Source organism: Protopterus annectens, chromosome 3.part1 (genome assembly GCF_019279795.1).
Source record: "Protopterus annectens isolate FY-2018-M chromosome 3.part1, PAN1.0, whole genome shotgun sequence".
Lineage (NCBI taxonomy): Eukaryota > Metazoa > Chordata > Ceratodontiformes > Protopteridae > Protopterus > Protopterus annectens.
The window spans coordinates 1,069,975,227-1,069,993,617 of NC_056732.1; the positions used below are offsets into that span (position 1 = coordinate 1,069,975,227).

At 37.9% G+C, this 18,391-nt stretch overlaps 1 protein-coding gene across 1 annotated transcript in view; it reads left to right on the forward strand.

Annotated features, from left to right (window-relative positions):
• The window catches only part of LOC122798353 (solute carrier family 22 member 13-like), a 714,590-nt gene that overhangs the window by 351,890 nt on the left and 344,309 nt on the right, over positions 1-18,391 (forward strand). The gene's annotated exons all lie outside the window — the stretch shown is intronic.

The window sequence follows — 18,391 nt, forward strand, 5'->3', positions numbered from 1 at the left end:
ATGAATTAATATTTTGAAAGGTTTTGTTTTACTGTTTTTCTTGGTAAAAAAAAACAAATGATAATTTACCCTAAAATTAATGCTATGGATATTGGGTAAACCTCTTAGAAAAAACAATGGAACTTGTGCAAACTTCTGAACAGGTTGCTGAAATTATGTTAAATTTCATATTTTTCACCAAAGTATTGTATGCCAGTTATAACATAAAAGGTTCATAAGTTTGACCAGTATTAATAACTGGGTATTGAATTATTAGCACCAAATAAGATATGTTAATTCAAACATCAAAAGGGAAATTGTTTTGGTTCAAAATGGCCCACAACGTCAACCAGCCTAGTATTTACTTACCTTTAAACCTGTGAACCTGTGAACCTGTAATGTTTGAGTTACTACCTACTGGACTTCAAGAAATGTAAATGATATAACAAAACTGATATTTTCTAACACACACACACACACACACACACACACACACACACACACACACACACACACAACACACAACACGCAGTGCCTTCCCCTGATTGGAAAGGAAAGCTATTCAATAATCTTCGAGAGTAGGACTGTGTCATGAAATTTATGAAATTTATCTTGCAAAGTTTTATTTTTCCTTTTTTTCTCTACACTTCTGCCAACCATCAAGCCTTCCTCTTCATAGATTTGAAACTAACTGCCCTATTGCGAGCCATTTAGCCAAGCCAAGCCAGTCCCCCTATGAGACCTCAAACCCTGCCTTTGCTTTGCTTGGGCAAGCACCTTAACCATTAGGCCACCCTCCCAACCCATTTCTAGCTAGTAAGTGAGCACCAGTGGGAAGAAGGGCAATCTTAGATGGGTGTAAGGATTTCTTGGCAGCAAATTTTCTGATGTATAAATTGAGCAATCCTAATACACAGGAACGTCAACAATAATCTAAAAATTAGGAGAGTGTGTGCTACTGCAGACAAAGAAGGAAAGTACAGGACCCAAGTGGTGTAAGCAACCTGATGCAAGCTAAACCATCCTGGTGGAGATGAAATGCCCCAGCCATGATGAACAGAACAAGCAGTAAAGGGAGCAGCTTGAGAGCAGGCTGTGGTTTAGGAAGGAAAGAGAACCTTAGCTTTTATCTGGAAGTTCAAAAGTTTTCTTATTAAATCCCTTCAAATCTTCAAAATGAGTCACCTTGAGTCAGTATTCATTTAATGAAGCTTTATTTGGACTACTGTTTTCATCCTATAAACTTCATTAGGTTAGGAAAAAAACTTATTTTAATAATGACCAAGGCATCACTCTTTTATTATAATTTCAGCAAGGGAGTATGGGAGGAACAGTTGTTGTGATTGTTTTTCAAATTAGCCTTTTAATTGACTGTAATTGAAGTGTCCTGACTGGGACTGTAATTGAAGTGTCCTGACTGGCTGTGCTTCTTTGCTACTAATCTTTCCATCCATCCACAACCCCTTTTCCCATTTTTACACATGGGTTGGGGTGTCTCTTCAACAGTCATGATCAACTAGAGCCAATGAATTTCAGAATTAGCCTTTTAATTGGCTGTAATTGAAGCTCCCAGATTAGTTGTGCTTCCTTACAACTAATCTGCATAAGGTTTTTGGAATCCTTCCAATTTAGTGGGTCTTTCCTCACCACAACTGTGTTCCCAGCTCCTTTGCTTCACATTGATTTATATCTAACTTTGTACTTGGTTTTCAAATAAATACAAAAAATAATAACCCTGTTTTTTATCTTAATCCACAAGCAATAACAGTCTTATTGTGTGTAACATTCCAGTGCTAAATAGTTCTACCTTTTTACAATTTGTGTATATTTGAGATTGCTCTCATTACAGAAGCTGTTGTACATATATAATTGTTTCTTTAAAAATTGTTTTATGAGTCAAGGGTCGAGCAGGTGGATTCAGATCCTTTGTGTGGCACCCTGTTTGCATTTAAGTTGCTTCATAGGTTTATGGGTTCATAGATGTGTACTAGGCTAATGGCCCTGAAGCCTTTACAAGCCTAGCCCATAGAAGTGCCATGGCATGTCACTGCCTGACGTTAGTTCCCAGTGCCTCTATCAAGTAGAGCCACTAGAGTAATCCCTGGGGTGAACTTTCTATTTCCCATCCTCTCATCATGATTTCTGTTGAAGAGGGCCAGTGAGGTGCACTGCTTGACATGTATGGGAAGTCTATTCCAGAGCATGGGCATTCTCTGGGTTATAAACCTGTCCCTCCAGCATGTTCTGTTGATTGTGGTAATGAGGTTGAGGTCTCTGGAGTGTGTGGTGCGGAGGTCTTGGGATTTCTTTAGATGTAGCATTTCTAACAGAGCTGGGTCAGACATGGCTTTGTAAGTCAAACAGAGATCACCTCTTAGTAGACAATATGAGACAGAGAATAGCTGGAGTTTTTTGAGTCTGTCCATGTACAACATGCATTTAAGGCCTAGGATCCTCTTTGTGAGTTACTTTTATGGCCTTTCCAGCTGTTGCATATTTCTAGTGAGGCACATGCCAAATGGGGCATTATACTCAATGATTGGCCTAATGAGGGAAGAGTAGAGAGAGATGATGACCTCTTTCTTCCTGGATGCAAAACCCTTGGTAATGAGATGTGCCACATAGAAGGACTTTCTGACCACAGTGGCAATGTGGTGGTTGGAGAGGTTGCTGTCAACCTGTGTCCCCAGATCTTTTATAGCACCTTCAGTGTTCAGTGGGCTCCCATCAATGTGGTAATTGGTGGGAACTGAGTTTTTCCCAAAGAAGATGATGCATTTTTTGGCATTAAGCTTAATGCCATGGTTTCAACACCAGTCATTGGTCTCAGTGAGGTCTTTCTGTAGGATTTCTACATCTCTTGGGGAGTTAGTAATGGCTCCCAGCTTGCAGTCATCTGTGAACTTGGTCAGCCAGAGTCCCTCCATGTTGGCCTGGACTTCTGAGAAGTAGATGCAAAACAAGAGAGGATCCAGGACCAATCCTTGTGTGACTCCACTTGTGACTAGTCGGCAGTCTGACTTGGAGTCTGCTACTTTCACACTGTGGGTTCTATCTGTGAGCCAATTTGCAACCCATCTAGTGATATAGGGGTTGATGCCTAGTTTGGTGAGTTTATCAATAATTCCTGAGTGGGGAATGGTATCAAAGGCCTTGGCCAGATCGAGGTAGGCTGTATGAACTGCCTTGCCCTCATCCACAGCTCTGGTGACTGACTCAAAGAAGTCAACCAAGTTGAGCAGGCATGATCTACCTTTCACAAAACCAAATTGCATGGAATCTAGAGTTTGGAGATTCCCTATATCCTTGTTAATTAGGTCCATGATGATGTGGTCCATAACCTTGCATATCAGACTCATCAGGCTAATGGGGCGATAATTCTCAGGGTCTGTAGTCACTCCCCTTTTATGGAGAAGGATGACTGTAGCAGTGCACCATTTGCATTATTGTTTCATTAGAGCACACCCTCGCAGGTTAATAGAGTTACCAACTGTATTCTAATATTCCATCAAAAGTTGGACAGAATCCACTTTTACAGGGCTTCCTGTGATTAAAAACAGAAAAAAAGTAACAAAACCAAAAACATTGTCAGATTTGGACCATGATAATAGTAGAGTTTACTTTAATTGGGCTGTAATTTTTTTAACCTATGTCATACTTTTCTTAGCAAAGCAGTAGTGGATAATTAGCCCTGGAAGTTGAATCACTTTCCATAACTTGCTAGATAAGCTTCATCAGATCATTGTTTGTAGCTAAATGTTTCAAATATTGTGAAGATCAAATTCTGCTGAGAATGCATACAATAGTGGTGTTCAGCTTGATTTAGGCCAGGATAACTCTGGCAATTACAAGTGGCAATGGTTTTGTACACCAGTACTATTCCCTAATGAGTTAATGGTTTTGCAAACCTGTTGTGCACCCTTCCTGGGGAATATATAGTTTTGCAGGTTAGCTTGATAATCCCCAGTTCATCTTTCAAGTTACTAGGACAGTTTACTTACAAATGGCATATGAAAAACAGGTTAATAAAAGTGAAGAGAACATAATCTTTTAAATATAATTAAGATCCCATAATGGTGATAACAACATCTCTTGGGGAAAGAATCTATGGTCCTGCATTCATGTGTGTTTGTGACCTTTTTATGTAGTGAAGAATATCAAGCCGGTAAAGAATTGTGAGCTTTATGGTTGTAATAGTGTATTGCATTATTAGCCATACATATGTAGGCTGGTTTATCAGCTTTCAGAAGTTTATGATTATATGTAACATGTAAAGATTGATATTACAATAACAAAACGAAAAACGTTATTGATATTACAATGCTATAAGTTATGTAACCTGTGGGGGGTGGGAATACAGGCTGAATCTGGCAAATCATTTTACAGTCATGTGGCAGAAAGAAGCTTGTACATTGGAGCACAATCACAGTTTCCCATGAATGAGAGACTTTAAGTTGCAACAGTATGTGAAATCAGCAATAAGCTATAGAAGGTTTTGATTAATTGAATGGAATAAAAAAGAAACAAGTCTCTTAACTTTGTAAAAAAATATATTTATTTGCATTTGTTTACTGGGAAATTCCAACTGGACACAGCTCCTTTTTCAGTGGAGGCCTGGGGAGAAAAGCTCCACAGTGCAATAAATGAGCAGCAGAGAGTACATGAAGAACAATTGAATATACATAATACATACAAAAATAATTGAAAAAGACCATCATGGGGTGTACAACACATAATAACAACACATAAAACAAATGGCAAAGGCAGTGTTCCAGCTATATTATATCCTGCTATTTGAATGAAGCAGTATTATTATTCTGTTCTAATTTGTTTATCTATATGTTTGTTAGCCAGGTTAGCCAGGTTGTTAGATTGCCTAATAAATATATTTCAATGCTGACATGGTTTTAAGGCAATTCATCGTTTTATTGTAGTATTTCTGTGACAGCAAAATGTAAGCTTTATATAAACACAGGCCAAAAGTGTTAATCTCACACTTTAATTTCAAACATAGTTATTACAAAATGGAACATTAACCATTGTCAGAGTATATTTAGCATAATGTTACATTTTATATTGATTTTTTATATATTAGTAACCTTGTTTAAAACTTCAAAAAATGGGTATGAAGACAGAGAGGTAAGTTGGAGCATCAGAGTGGAAAGGAAACCTAGTGGAGGATAATCCTTTGATCACCAACATGGTAACTGTGCAGTAACATTCTACAAATTATTAGCACATATGCGTACCTGTTATGGTTCAAAGCCCTCTCTGCCCAGATGGGGGACATTTATTCATTATATTTATCAAGTATACTGCATACTGTCAGCATTTTCTCCTAGTCTCTACCATTTTCTTCTAGACTTCTAACATTGAATGTTGAGATGTTGAAGTCAGTTCAGTCAGTGTTTTCCCAAATGGTTTTATACTAGTGGTCACTTCAAAGGTGTTTCCTCAAACAATATGCAAGCTTTTTCTACTTCTGGCTGGAATGATCCCAGATTAGGGGAACTGTCAAAGATTTGTCCTCGATACCCTCTCTCTTTAGTGTACCTCCTGCATTGATCAAAAACTCCTGAGGGAAAATTGAAACTCTAACTGGGGTAAGAAAGGAGAGTAACCTTTAGACTAGGAGCAACTTCTGCTCAGGGTACTGAAGCATAAACAGAATGTCATGTTCATACATGATGATAGACGTGAGGTGCTCATCTTACTGGCTGTACACTCACTGTACAAACCTTTTCATTTTATATGCAAGTTACCCCGTCACTTAGACAAACTTGGGGAGTGTGGGAAGCCATGTCTTATATCATAACTAATGCTAACTTAAGATATAGTAAAACCCAGGTTCATAGGTTCATAGGTAGGTACTAGGCTATCTGCCCGAAGGCATTTATAAGCCTAGCCAGAATGTGTTGGCTTTCGCCGCCCCCTTAGATTAGTTCCCTGTATCAATCAAGGTATCAGTCAAGTGCCTGAAAATGGAAATTAAAAATCTGTAAAAGTTTATTCAGAGTATATAATGACTGAAACATGTACACGTCTCCTGGAAGGCCATCTGCTCCTCCATCTTACTAGGCTTTAGTGAGCAGACACACTGATTCAAGTCTTCCAGATGGAAGGGATGACAAAGTAAGCCTTTTTGCTCAGGCATATGTCCATGAAAAGCAAAAATATTTCTGTATAACCTGACCTTCATGTTTTCTGAACACATAATACCCTATAAAAGCTGCTCACTAAAGAACTATTTGACTGTGGACGAGGTAAAACCCTTAGCCTTAGTGAGAGTTTGCATGAAGCACTTCACTCTCTGAGCAGCAGCCTGAACAATGGCAGCCCTTGCTAAAGATCAAAGGCGCCCAGGAATTGACTCACAAACTGGTATCTAGTCTACTTTGTCACTGCAGCAACTTTAAAGTCCAGTAAATATTGTATTCTTATCTTATACCCTGTTACAAAAGTCCAGTTCTTTGGACTAGCCATCCTGTCTTGCAAGATAGTTAATGATAAGTCAATCATCAGTATCCCTGCATTCCTAATCCTAGGCTACCTGATAGCCTCTTACCCAAGCTTGGAATTATGTGCTTAGGAAGCACTTAAAAGCATTCCAAAGTGGACAGACTCTGTTAGAGACTGTCTCTCATTGCACTGAATATTTCTCCATGTGGCTGTCAGTCAAATTCTGGAAGCACAACACCTAACAAAACAGAAAGGTATTTTCCATGGGCAGCCAGGGACCTCAGGCATCACTGGGGAAATCAAGTGTTTTAAATAGCAGTGGTCAAGACAAAAGTGAGCACGTTCCCATTAAGCTGCTTGTCACATAGATGCTCAGTGTACGGTGGATCCTTAGTCATCAAAATAGTGGAAGAAAATTACCTTTTTAGCCACTATAAGGGTCAGTAATCAGCAAAACTCAAATCCTGGCATGAGAAGCCTCCCTAAAGGGTTAGATCTGCGAACATTAAAATGACTTTTTTCTTACACTAGAGATAATGTATTAAAACTTCCTACTAGTGTTAGACTGTCATGCATAAAAAATGTACTTTGATTAAACAACCTCCTTTACTTTGAGTGGGAGTTCAGATGAAAATAACATTAAATGAGTGCAAAAAGTGACTCACTATATATAGATTACCTTAATGGAATGCCCCCCTGTCATGGAATGTATCCAGGAGGGCAACCCTGCATACAAGGATGACCAGCACTGACTTCTCTGCTTCTCAAAAGAAGAGAAGATTGGAATGTGATATCCCATCCTATCCACTTTTGAATGTTCCTGCTCATACCAATGGCTTTTTGGAGACTTGCAAACACTGAACACATTACTGTAAGACATGGAAGAATTCTTACAGATTACCAATCTCATTGGTATTTCAGGATAGATAAGTTCCTGCAAAAGAATATGCTATTTATAGCTATGCTAGATAATACTAATAAATGGTCTAATAACTTAATGAATGCCTACCTGACTTGGAAAATACTCCCTACTCCCAATACCCTATGCACAAATTAGAATACAAAACACTTTCAAGGGTTGTTTGGCAGTATGCCAAGCAGCTAGTTAGCTAGCTTTTTATAGTTTCATAGGTTCATAGGTCTGTACTAGGCTAATGACCACAAGAGCCTTTTTAAGCCTCGCCATGCATCCCAAATCTCTGACAAGTTCTAGTGTCCTTAATAAGTGTAAGCAGGGGCTTGAGAGATGAATCATTTCCAGGTTACCTGTGTCCATTAGACACAAAGATGCCAGACCAGGGATGAATTTTCTGTTTCCCATCCAACTGTCCAAGTTACACGTGAAATGAGTTACAGAGGAACTCTTCTTCACATAGGTGGGAGCCTATTCTGGAGAATGGACAGTCTCTGGGATACATACCTGTCTCTAATGCAAGTACTATTAATATCACAGGCAAGGTTTAAGTCATTAGAATGAGTAATTTAGTTACTGTTTGTTTTGCGGATATGCAAGAGATCCATCAGAGTGGGGTCTGACAATGCCTTGTATGCCAGGCATAGATTTCCCCTCAACAGCCTTTAGGAGACAGAATACAGGGATAGGACTTTGATATAGTCTGCACAGGACAAATTACTTACACCCTGCATTCTTTTAGTGAGAAACCTGTGTGGATGCTCCAGTTGTTGGATGTGCCTGGTTAGGTACATACCAAAGTAGGCATTGTACTCAATGATAGATCTTATGAATGGTGAATACAGTAGAACAATGACTTCCTTGGACCTAGATGCCATAGCTTTGTTTCTAAGTTGCACAACATAGAATCATTTCCTCATCATTTACTCAGTATGGTAGACATGTGAAGGTCAAAGGCTAGATTACTGTCTATGTGTGTTTCCACGTCCCTGACTATTGGTTGACTCTTAGGGTTGTGTTGTCAATGCAGTAGTTACCAGGGGTTGGATGACTTCCCAAATATACTATTTTTTTTGCCATTTAGTTTTTGTCTATGGCTCTGACACAAGTTATTGATGAAGATGAGAAGCACGCCATAGGCTCTTTGGTGATCGACAGTCTTGTCGCAGATGATGCAGGGGTCTGTAAGCTTGTTGTAGCCTTTTCCTGGTAGATGCCTTGAATAGCAACCAGACTAGTCAGAAAGATCTCTCACAGACACTCACTGCCCAATCAAAGGCAGTCATGAATCAATGCCTCTGCTCCTTCTCTCACTAGGAGCAAAATATAAGGACAAATTCTGAGATGGCACCTATAAGGAATTATCAGGTTTCCTGGAGATCACCATTCTCAGGAAAGAATGCCCCTATGCTCCTTCTCTCATCAGGAGTAAAACAGAAACATTAATCCTAAAATGACCACTGAGTGGCAGAATGTGGACTCTCCAGTAACTTGTGGTCTTGGACTAGATTTTAAAGGTAAGATAGAACAAATGGGGTTGTATCCTAAGGGTTGCAATGTGCTTTAAGCAGTTAGATACAAAAGAGGCGTTAATTCAAGCTTTAGAAATCTAAGGTGAGAGCCACTAATTTTGAAAGAGCGAGACAGATTAGAATGGGGTGGACCATTAGTATTCTGGCTGTATGGAATACAGTAGGATGGCCAAAAATTTAAATAGCTGAAAGGGAGTGATTTTGCAAAATGATAAATTTGTGCTGACTGACAATAGCCAATGAAAGAGGAGAGGAAAGGAAATATGTGATCAAATTAACATAAAAGGCTGGCAACTAGAGAGTCAGTTGAGTTTAAAAACACAATAACACTAGGGTAGGAGAAAACTTATTTTCTGTGTGACTCACAAGAGACATAGCCATGGTCTCTTTCCTAGTTTAAATATACAAGTGAAAGGAGACTACAAGTAAAATACAATGTAAATAAAATACACCACAATATACAAAATAGAAGAAGGTAATGAAACAATACAAATTACAAGAAAGCAAAAGCAAACTAACTTTTCTCTAACAGCAATCTTTGGCAAAGTCTGAGTGAGCTTTTCCAGTAAAACCTTGAAAAATAACCCTGCTGGTTTGCAGTCTCCAGCCTGCCACTGGAGATCTCTTGCATGGACTGCTATATCAAACTTTCACAGTCATATTCTGAAAATGAACACTTAAAGAATTAGCCTATCCATCTTAAAGCAGACAACTCAACTTTCCAGTGATAGCAGAAGTAAACTACCAGATTTCAGCACACTCTCAGGTTGCAAGGTAAAACTCCAATTTACCTTAAAAATGAGGTACCAGACAAGCCATCCAAGAGATATACTAAATCAGCAGAACATTGCTCATTCTGGAAATAAAACCCATTATGCCTTACCTTATCTAGCAGTAATACAGGAACCATTCTTCTATTAAGTGCCGAGAAAAATTAAAAATAAAACCGCAGCAATTAATTATAATTTAACTTGACATACTTGACAATTTAATCCATTTAATGGCTATTTACTAAATCATATGGGCATCATGTTCCAGTAATATAAAATGAAGGATGTAGTGAAATCCAGGTGTGAGTACATATATCATAGAGCATACAACCATTTATTATGATAACGTCTGTACAGCATCATGCACATATAAGTGATACAAAACTTTGTACTTTCAAGCTACTGCAGTAAATGTCTTTTGTATAGCCATTTCAGTGGTCTAGAGGAATAAAACCCTGACTACAGCCCAATTGACATAGGTTCAGTTAGTAGCTTGGGTGACTGACAGAGCAGCAGGGAGGGATGGACATTACCATACCTGGTGGGAGGATGGTATTGTGAGCAGCTCCTGCAATGATACCTAATGGAGACTGAGGATATCACTACTGGGAGGTGTCGTCCATAGGTGCTTAAGGTGCAGATATGGTTGAGTTGCTGCAGAGGTGGGTTGAAATGCTGCATGCCTTCATTGCATTCCTGCCCCTCGGATGTTACCATGGGACAGTATAGGAAGGAGGAGTAATAGGGTAGGTCAGAAATTGAACCACTCCAGTGAATGTTGATGACCAACCCCCCAGAAGACCCTTATGATCTTCACTAGCTCTAGTCCTATCGGAGGAGGTCTGGGGGGATTCGGAGGTGGCTGATAGACTCATTAATGGACCTCGGCTACAGAGTAGGAAGCTGTAGGATGATGCAGTGAAGATAAAGAAAGCCTCCCTCCAAAAAAAGTCATATCTGGCAAAGATTAATCATTCAGTGAGAGGAATTATCCAATATTGTTTGCCAATCTCCCACTTCTGAGCCACAACACATAGGAAAACAATGATAAAAGGCATGCAGTCCACCCTTCCAAAATTAAAGATAATATGTATGCAGCCACCCATTTAGAGCATACAAAATAACCCCATCCCATGTTCACATCATCTGCAGTACAACAGCATGGAGCACCTAGTGACTGTCACTGATGAGGTCAAGGTGACCAAGTCTTTTAATATTCTGCCATTTCAGAGTAGCATTTCTTTATTTGGAAGGCAGTCCAGCAGTGTGACCACCTCAAATTTCCAGAAAAGCTGATGTCTACATAACACAGTTACCAATTAAATGGGCTCTATAGCCATACTAATGTAATGCTGACCAGCACTCTTCAGCTTGGATGTCTGTGCCAAACTTGCTGGTCAAGAATTCTTATCAACAGATAGAGAGGTCTGTTGATGTCTTAACAGGCTGAAAGATACATTGTTATCCAACTTAATAAGATGCTGTATGTATTTCAAATCACCTTTTGTCTAGGTATCATGAAATACAACCTTCCTCAGTTAAGGAATTTGACTGTGGGTGTTTAGGGTGTATATTTGGGAGAGACAGACATTGAGGCCAGAGCATGATAGTCTCTCTCTATGGTGAAAGGCTTAATCTTCATCTTTTCCACTGCTGTTGATAACTACAACTTCAATAAATCACATTTTGCCCTTTATATCTTCAGGCAGTTGAACCACTCTAGCATTGTTCATTTATGCTTGAACCTCCTCTTCATTCACCTTTTCTATCAAATAGTTCTGTTTAAGAAGGCATCCGGCATAAGTTTTGACTTCTGCTAGCTGCTCAACTACATCTGACAACAATTTGTCCACGGTGACAATGTTCTTATTCTTTTTGTCCACAGTGGCCTAGGTTCAGGTATTGTTTTCCTTTTTTAAGTGCAGAGAAGTGATAACATTCCTTATATCAGTGATTACATTTGGAAGTGCTTTAAGATCTATGCTGGAAATATTAGTTGGGACTGCTTCCTGACAGAGCAGCTTGTTCACTGATGGAGACCTGCTAGGTGGTGTCTGCTGTCTAGTCACAAGTTCTGCACTGAGCTGTTGTGAAGACTGTAGGGAGGCCTGCATTTTGTTAGCTAAAAGTGTATTTACACTAAGTTTAATAACAGTCTTGTGGCCTGATACATACACCCTTAACAGAGCTGATCAACTACCCAAACAAACCAAACTGTGCTCAAGAACTCTCTCTCTCTCTATATATATATATATATATATATATATATATATATATATATATATATATATATATATATATATATATAATTATATTTCAGATAGATTCAATGCAGCGAAGATCTCAAACCAGCAAGGAATTCCAGCTTTTGTGTGACTTTCACAGCTTGTACATTCAGAGCAACAACTTTACTGTATTTAATATTTAGTTGTATATTGTTTGTGTGCTTTTTTCATAGAAGTTGATTTAAATTCTCTGAATTCTATGGTAACTCATTTTGATTATTCTTTTCTTTTAGATTTTTTTATTAATTTGCAGATGAATATGGATTCCTTAAATGAGTATATAATTAATGATTTGCTAAAATAGAAATATCTTGTACAGTGTAATAAATGCCATATATATTTAAAGGTAACACTTGATAACACTAGTGATCTGTGTTTCTCATGTCCAGAATTGGATGATTTGCTTACCATTATTAGTAGTAAATCTAGACATACTGATTACAATTGCACTTCTGCAACTGGCACAGCTTGGAGAACTCATAATATTTTATTTATTGGAAAATGTGCTACCTTCCCACAAGATTGATTGACATTGTTTGTGAAACCTGGTTAAAGAACAATGACTGGAAATCAGTTTTGTCAGGGTATGAATGTTTTCACTTTAACAGACATTCTAACAAATAGTCAGGTGCAGGTGTTATGATAGTGATTAAAGATAGTTATGAGACATATAATTATTACATGTTCAGTGATAACACCAATATTATAGATTGTGTAACTGTGACAATAAAGACAACCCTGGAACTTATAACAATTGTTGGAGTGTATAGACCACCAAAGTTGAGTGCTGATGATGTACAGGAATTCATACATTTCTTGCATGGGATACAGTAGGGTAGAATAATAGTGGCTGGGGACTTAAATTTACCAGAAACAGACTGGAATAATATTGATTCAACAACATTAGGAAAGAAATTATTCACAACTTGTGTTCATGAACCACAATTGCTTCAGACTGTAAAAAAAAAAAAAAAAAAACTAACAGGGAACGGAACATAGTAGAGATTGTTTGCATTCCTAAAGAAATTACTGTTACGTCATGTCAAGTTTTACCACCACTGATGTGCAGTGATCATGGGGTTATAAAGGTTAATTTATTGCTAGGTAATCCTGCAAACTGAAATCTAAACCAATGCTCAGAAGATTAACAATAGATTATATGGACACAAAACAGTCACTATGTAAAACTAATTGGAGTGATGCATTTAGTGGAAAAACTACAGAAGGAGTGTGGAAAAGTTTGAAAGAGAAATTGTTAGAATGCAAAAAAAATAATAAAAAAAAAAGTTTAACATCAGGATCTAGGCACACAATGTCAGGAGGATATATTTCCATAAGAACTAGATACTTGATTAAGTTGAGAGACAAAAAATATATGTAATGGAACAGTGGTCAAGCTACAACTTTGAAAACTAAAATAAACAAGCTGGACAAACAAATTAAGCAAAGTATGAGACAAGATCAAGAAGAATTTGAAGAATATTTTTATAAAGATATTGAGCACAGTGGGAAGTCATTTTATAGATACATGAGATGTGGAAGGAGTAAAGACATCCACATTGTTAAACTGTGTGTAAATTCTAAAAATTATTCTCAGACATAACAGATTATAAATATATTTACAAAATGTTATGCAAAACAGTTTTGCTTCACAAACGGGGTAATAAGTTGTCCTAATGAAATTGAAGTGGCTTCAGATATTGAAATAAAATTAAATTATATTGAAAAAGAATTATGCAAAATGGTGCCAAACAAAGCAAAGGAAGGAGACTGAATTAATGATAATGACATGAGAAAATGTCAATAAGAACTTAAGAGTACCTTCATATCTATCATTTACTACATCATATAAATATTTGGAGATTCCTCAAGATTGGAGGCTTGCACTTACTAAAGCTGTCTTTAAGGGAGGGGGGAATAGGACAAACCCAGAGTCACACAGATCTTTATGTCTGTTTTTAAGTTCTGGAAAATAATGGAGAAGATAATGGATATGTTATTGTCAGAACTGGAAAGGTTGGGACTTGAAACCAGATATCAGCATGCATATGTTGTAAATAGATCTATTACCACCTGTAAGATATACTATAATATAATATAATATAATATAATATAATATAATATAATATAATATGAGTATAATATAATATAATAACAGCTATAAATGAAAAAAATTGTGCTGTGATGTAATTTATATAGATTTAACTTTAGCATTTGACAGTGTCATAAACAAAACACTGATCAATAAATTAGAACAATTCAGTACTGATGTACTCTTGATAAGATGAATAACTGCATGGATTACAAATAGGACATTGCAAGTATCATACAGCAATTGGACAGGTGCAATTCTTGATTACAGTCAGGGTGTCCCACAGGGTTCTGTCCTAGGCCCATACTTGCTTAGATTGTATCTTTCATATCTATCGTTTTCATCTGAGGTGTTCTATAGTCTGCATGCAGGTGACTTCAGATTGGGTGAACTGATTATGTGTGTTACAGATAGGGCATATCTGCAAAAGAACTTGACGAAATTGACCATTTGGGCACAGGAGAATAATATGCTGATAAATACATCAAAAACTAAGCATATGGGATTTGGGTGACATAAATTGAAAGGTGAATATTTAATATAGGACACAGTGATTGAAACTGTAGATTCATTTAAGGATTTGGATATATAGGTAGATCCATCTTTGAGTTTTTCTAATCATATCAAGCAATTGGTTAATGATAGTTGTAAAGGGTTGTATAAAAAATTAAAAATGATGAAGCCATTGTTTGTTAGTTACATTAGACCCAAAGTTGAGTATTGAATAACAATATGGAAACCTTATAAGAAAACAAGCATGAGCAAACTATAAAGAGTACAGCAGAAATATACCAAGGTCATCCATGGATATGAAATTTAAGTTGTTATGAAAAACTAAAATATCTGAACTTGTACAGTGTCACATACAGATATTTAAGAGGAGACCTTATTCAGGTATATAGGACATTTAGAGACAACTACCTCTGGGAATGTCTGCGGTTATCAAAAAGTAGTAGAGAATCATCAGATAACCTATATAGAGGATTCTTTAGGAATGAGAAGTGTACTGATTCTCTGAGAGAGCAGCTGATACATGGAAGACTACCAAATTACATTAAGGCAAGCAATAGTTTAGATATTTTTAAGAGCAGTTTTGGTATATTGGCAGGCTAGAAGGGCATTAATGCCAGTACTTGAAATATTTGTATGTATGTATGTATGTATGTATGTATGTATGTATGTATGTGGTGCATGCCTATACATGTATGCATTTATATTATGTGCAGACAACTGTGTTTATCTGCTATTTTTTTAATTGCTTTCATTAACATTGACTGTTTAAGAAGTTAGCAATGGGAATGGTTCATGCAGTAATGTATACTTGGTAATGAGTTGAGTCAGGCAGCCAGGGCAGCAGTTGTACAGACCCAGGAAACCCAAATCTGTAGTGAGAGTTTTCTGGGAACACTCAGCAGATGCTTCATTGTGAGATGTATCCGGCTTCTACTGCTGGAAAAGCTTCTCCCATATATCTGGGGAGGTTGCAGATGTGAAGTCTGAATGGATCATGTTCAAGACCTCAGCAACTGCTAGTCAGTGCTTGTCATAGTGGTAACCCAAGGACCCACTGGTAAGCAAGAACAGTGAGGGAAGTCATTTAGTTACCGAAAGATGCCTTCCGTGACATGTATTAGGTAGCATGGGGGTTGGTCTGTAGAGCTCACTGATGGATGTTTTTCAGACCATGAAGGCAACATTCACAGCAGTTACTGAAAAAAATGCCTAGAAATAGGATGAGTTTTGGGAGACCACAGAGAGCAACTTTTGGATTACCCTCAAAGAGACCCTGCCAAACTATTCATTGACTTGGAGGGATGGAGGAAATTGTTGTAGCTGTCTTAGCAAGGGCAAGAAAAACTGTTCTTAAGTGGGGCTATTATCAGGAGGTAGAAAGAAAACTTTGAGGAAGACCTAATCCCAGTGGACATGGCTTCATTTGAGGAGGTAGTCCCAGAATCATTTGTATTAGTTCATTTCTGCAGATGAAGTTGCAGCTGCAGTTAAACATTTCTGAGGGAGAAAGTCTGCAAGAGTGGATGAGATCCAGATAGACCTTCTGAAGGATCTAGGTATTGCATGGTTAACCTACCTTTTCAGTGTTGTCTCTGGATATTATAAGGATATTATGGTTAACTTACCTTTTCAGTGTTGCCTCTGGATATTGTTAGGGTGTTATGGTGGTTAACTTACCTTTTCAGTCTTGTTCCTAAATATTCTTGGGGTGTCATGGTTAACTTACCTTTTTGGTTTTGTCCTTGGATATTGTTATGGTGCCACAGCACCACAGTGGTTAACTTACCTTTTCAGTGTTGTCCCTGAATATTGTTGGGGAATCATGGCTAACTTACATTTTCTATGCTGTCTCTGGGGGTCTACATTACCTTATCAAAAAACCTAGTCAGCGAATGTCTGTTCACCAACCAATAAACAGTGAACTGTCACATCTTCGAATGGCCACTTCGGTGAATTTTTTTCCTAGGGGAAAAACATCACTTGGCCAACCAAAAACGAGACAAAATTTCAAAACCTTCAAAGTGGGGGGCTTTCCCCCTACACCCCCCAATATGAGGGGCTGTGCCTCCCATATACCCCTTAACTAAATATACCAACTCTTAAGTTTGTACTACAGTGGGGAAAAGGGCAAATTCCTGATGATAGCCAAGTGATTTTTTTTTTTGCTGCACAATTTTATCCAATTCAGCTTTAACTTTATTCTCCATAGCTAACGGAACATTTCTTGCTGGTCTGAACACTAGACTGACCTCTGGGTCTAACTTCATAGAATACACAACTGGAAGTTTGCCCAACTTGTTATCAAAAACATCAGCATACTTTGAGAAAATAGCTTCAGTAAAATTGAAACAAGGATATGTGCTTATATGATGAACTTCTTTGGTAAAAGAAAGCAAATTCATTCTCAAACTGTCTCTGAGACCCACTAATGACTGCACAGCTCTTCAGACTACATAGAATAACAAGCTGTAACAGTTCCTAGCCAAATATCATGAAAACACTACTGAGCCTTCGGTTTGAATATCTTCACCTCCATAAGCAACAAGTTTTGCACATCTAGCCACATTGAGCTACTAGTTCTCACTTTAGCAAATATGTCTGCTGACATAACATTACACTTTGAGCAAGTGTCTACTTTAAGCTTGGTGGATTTACCATTGATCTGGACAGTACAAAACACTTTGTTCTTTGCCAACAAATTTACTGCATCAACCTTTTAAACAATTATCGATACACCATCTACATAGAAAGTAGAATTGCAGCTCTCTATATGATCAACTTGCTTTTTTGTGTGACCCTTCTTTATAACTGTGTGAGGTTTACTTGATTTGCAAAAGGTCTGAAAATGGTTCCATTTTTTACACTTGTGGCATTGCTGACCAAATGCTAAGCATTTTTCTCTTTTAGACTCATGATTGGCACCAAAATTGTGACAGTCAACAATAAAACTGGATTTGGGTTTTGCTGACTCACACTTATACTGCACTGAGCATGTCTTTTTCTTAGAACTTGCTGGAAAACTATGGGGTCTCCCAGTAAAACCCAGGGGTAGCAGGTGCCATGTGCTTAGGCCTGCTTCTGCTGGTCACGTGTTGCATGCTGTCTGCATTTGCCCTGGAACTTGCTGAAACCACGCTCTTATTACTTGCAAACATACTTGTGCGCCTTTCTGTAACTTCATGGATTTGACAAATCTCAATTGCTATACTCAGTGTTAAATTACTGTCACAAAGTAAAATATTTCTCACTGCAGCACTATTAATACCACACACAAACCTGTCCTTTATCAACTCATCTTTTAAGTCACCAAACTGATACATTTTAGCTTGGTTTCTCAGGTCAGTTATAGCTGCAAAAGTTACCCCTGGTTTTTGATCTCTTGTGTAAAACAAATGCCTCTCTAATGTAATATTTATCTGGGGGTTACACACTTCCCTGAATTTGCACTTCAAACACTCGGGGTCTTCCCTTGATTCATCCTGTACAACAATATGATGGTTTTCACCTTGTCCCTATATACTACTGTTGTATACACAAATTAACACTCTCTTTCAGTGGTCTATGACCCAGCTAGGTTTAGCAAAATGAATGCCCTGGTTTGTGCACCTTTGTCAGAGTAAGCTGCTTGTATAAAAATATCATACTCTTGCTCAAATATTCTCCAATTCTCTGCAATATTCTGATCAAACACCAATGGGGATGGTTTTCAAAATCCATCTGACGCACACACACATATACACAGGGTTGCCAGACTTCCCTATTTGGGCGGGACTGTCCCGAGATCAGCAGCCTGATCCCGAGTCCCGCCCTGCCAGTTTAAATCCTGACCAGCCTCCGCTTTATTTGTT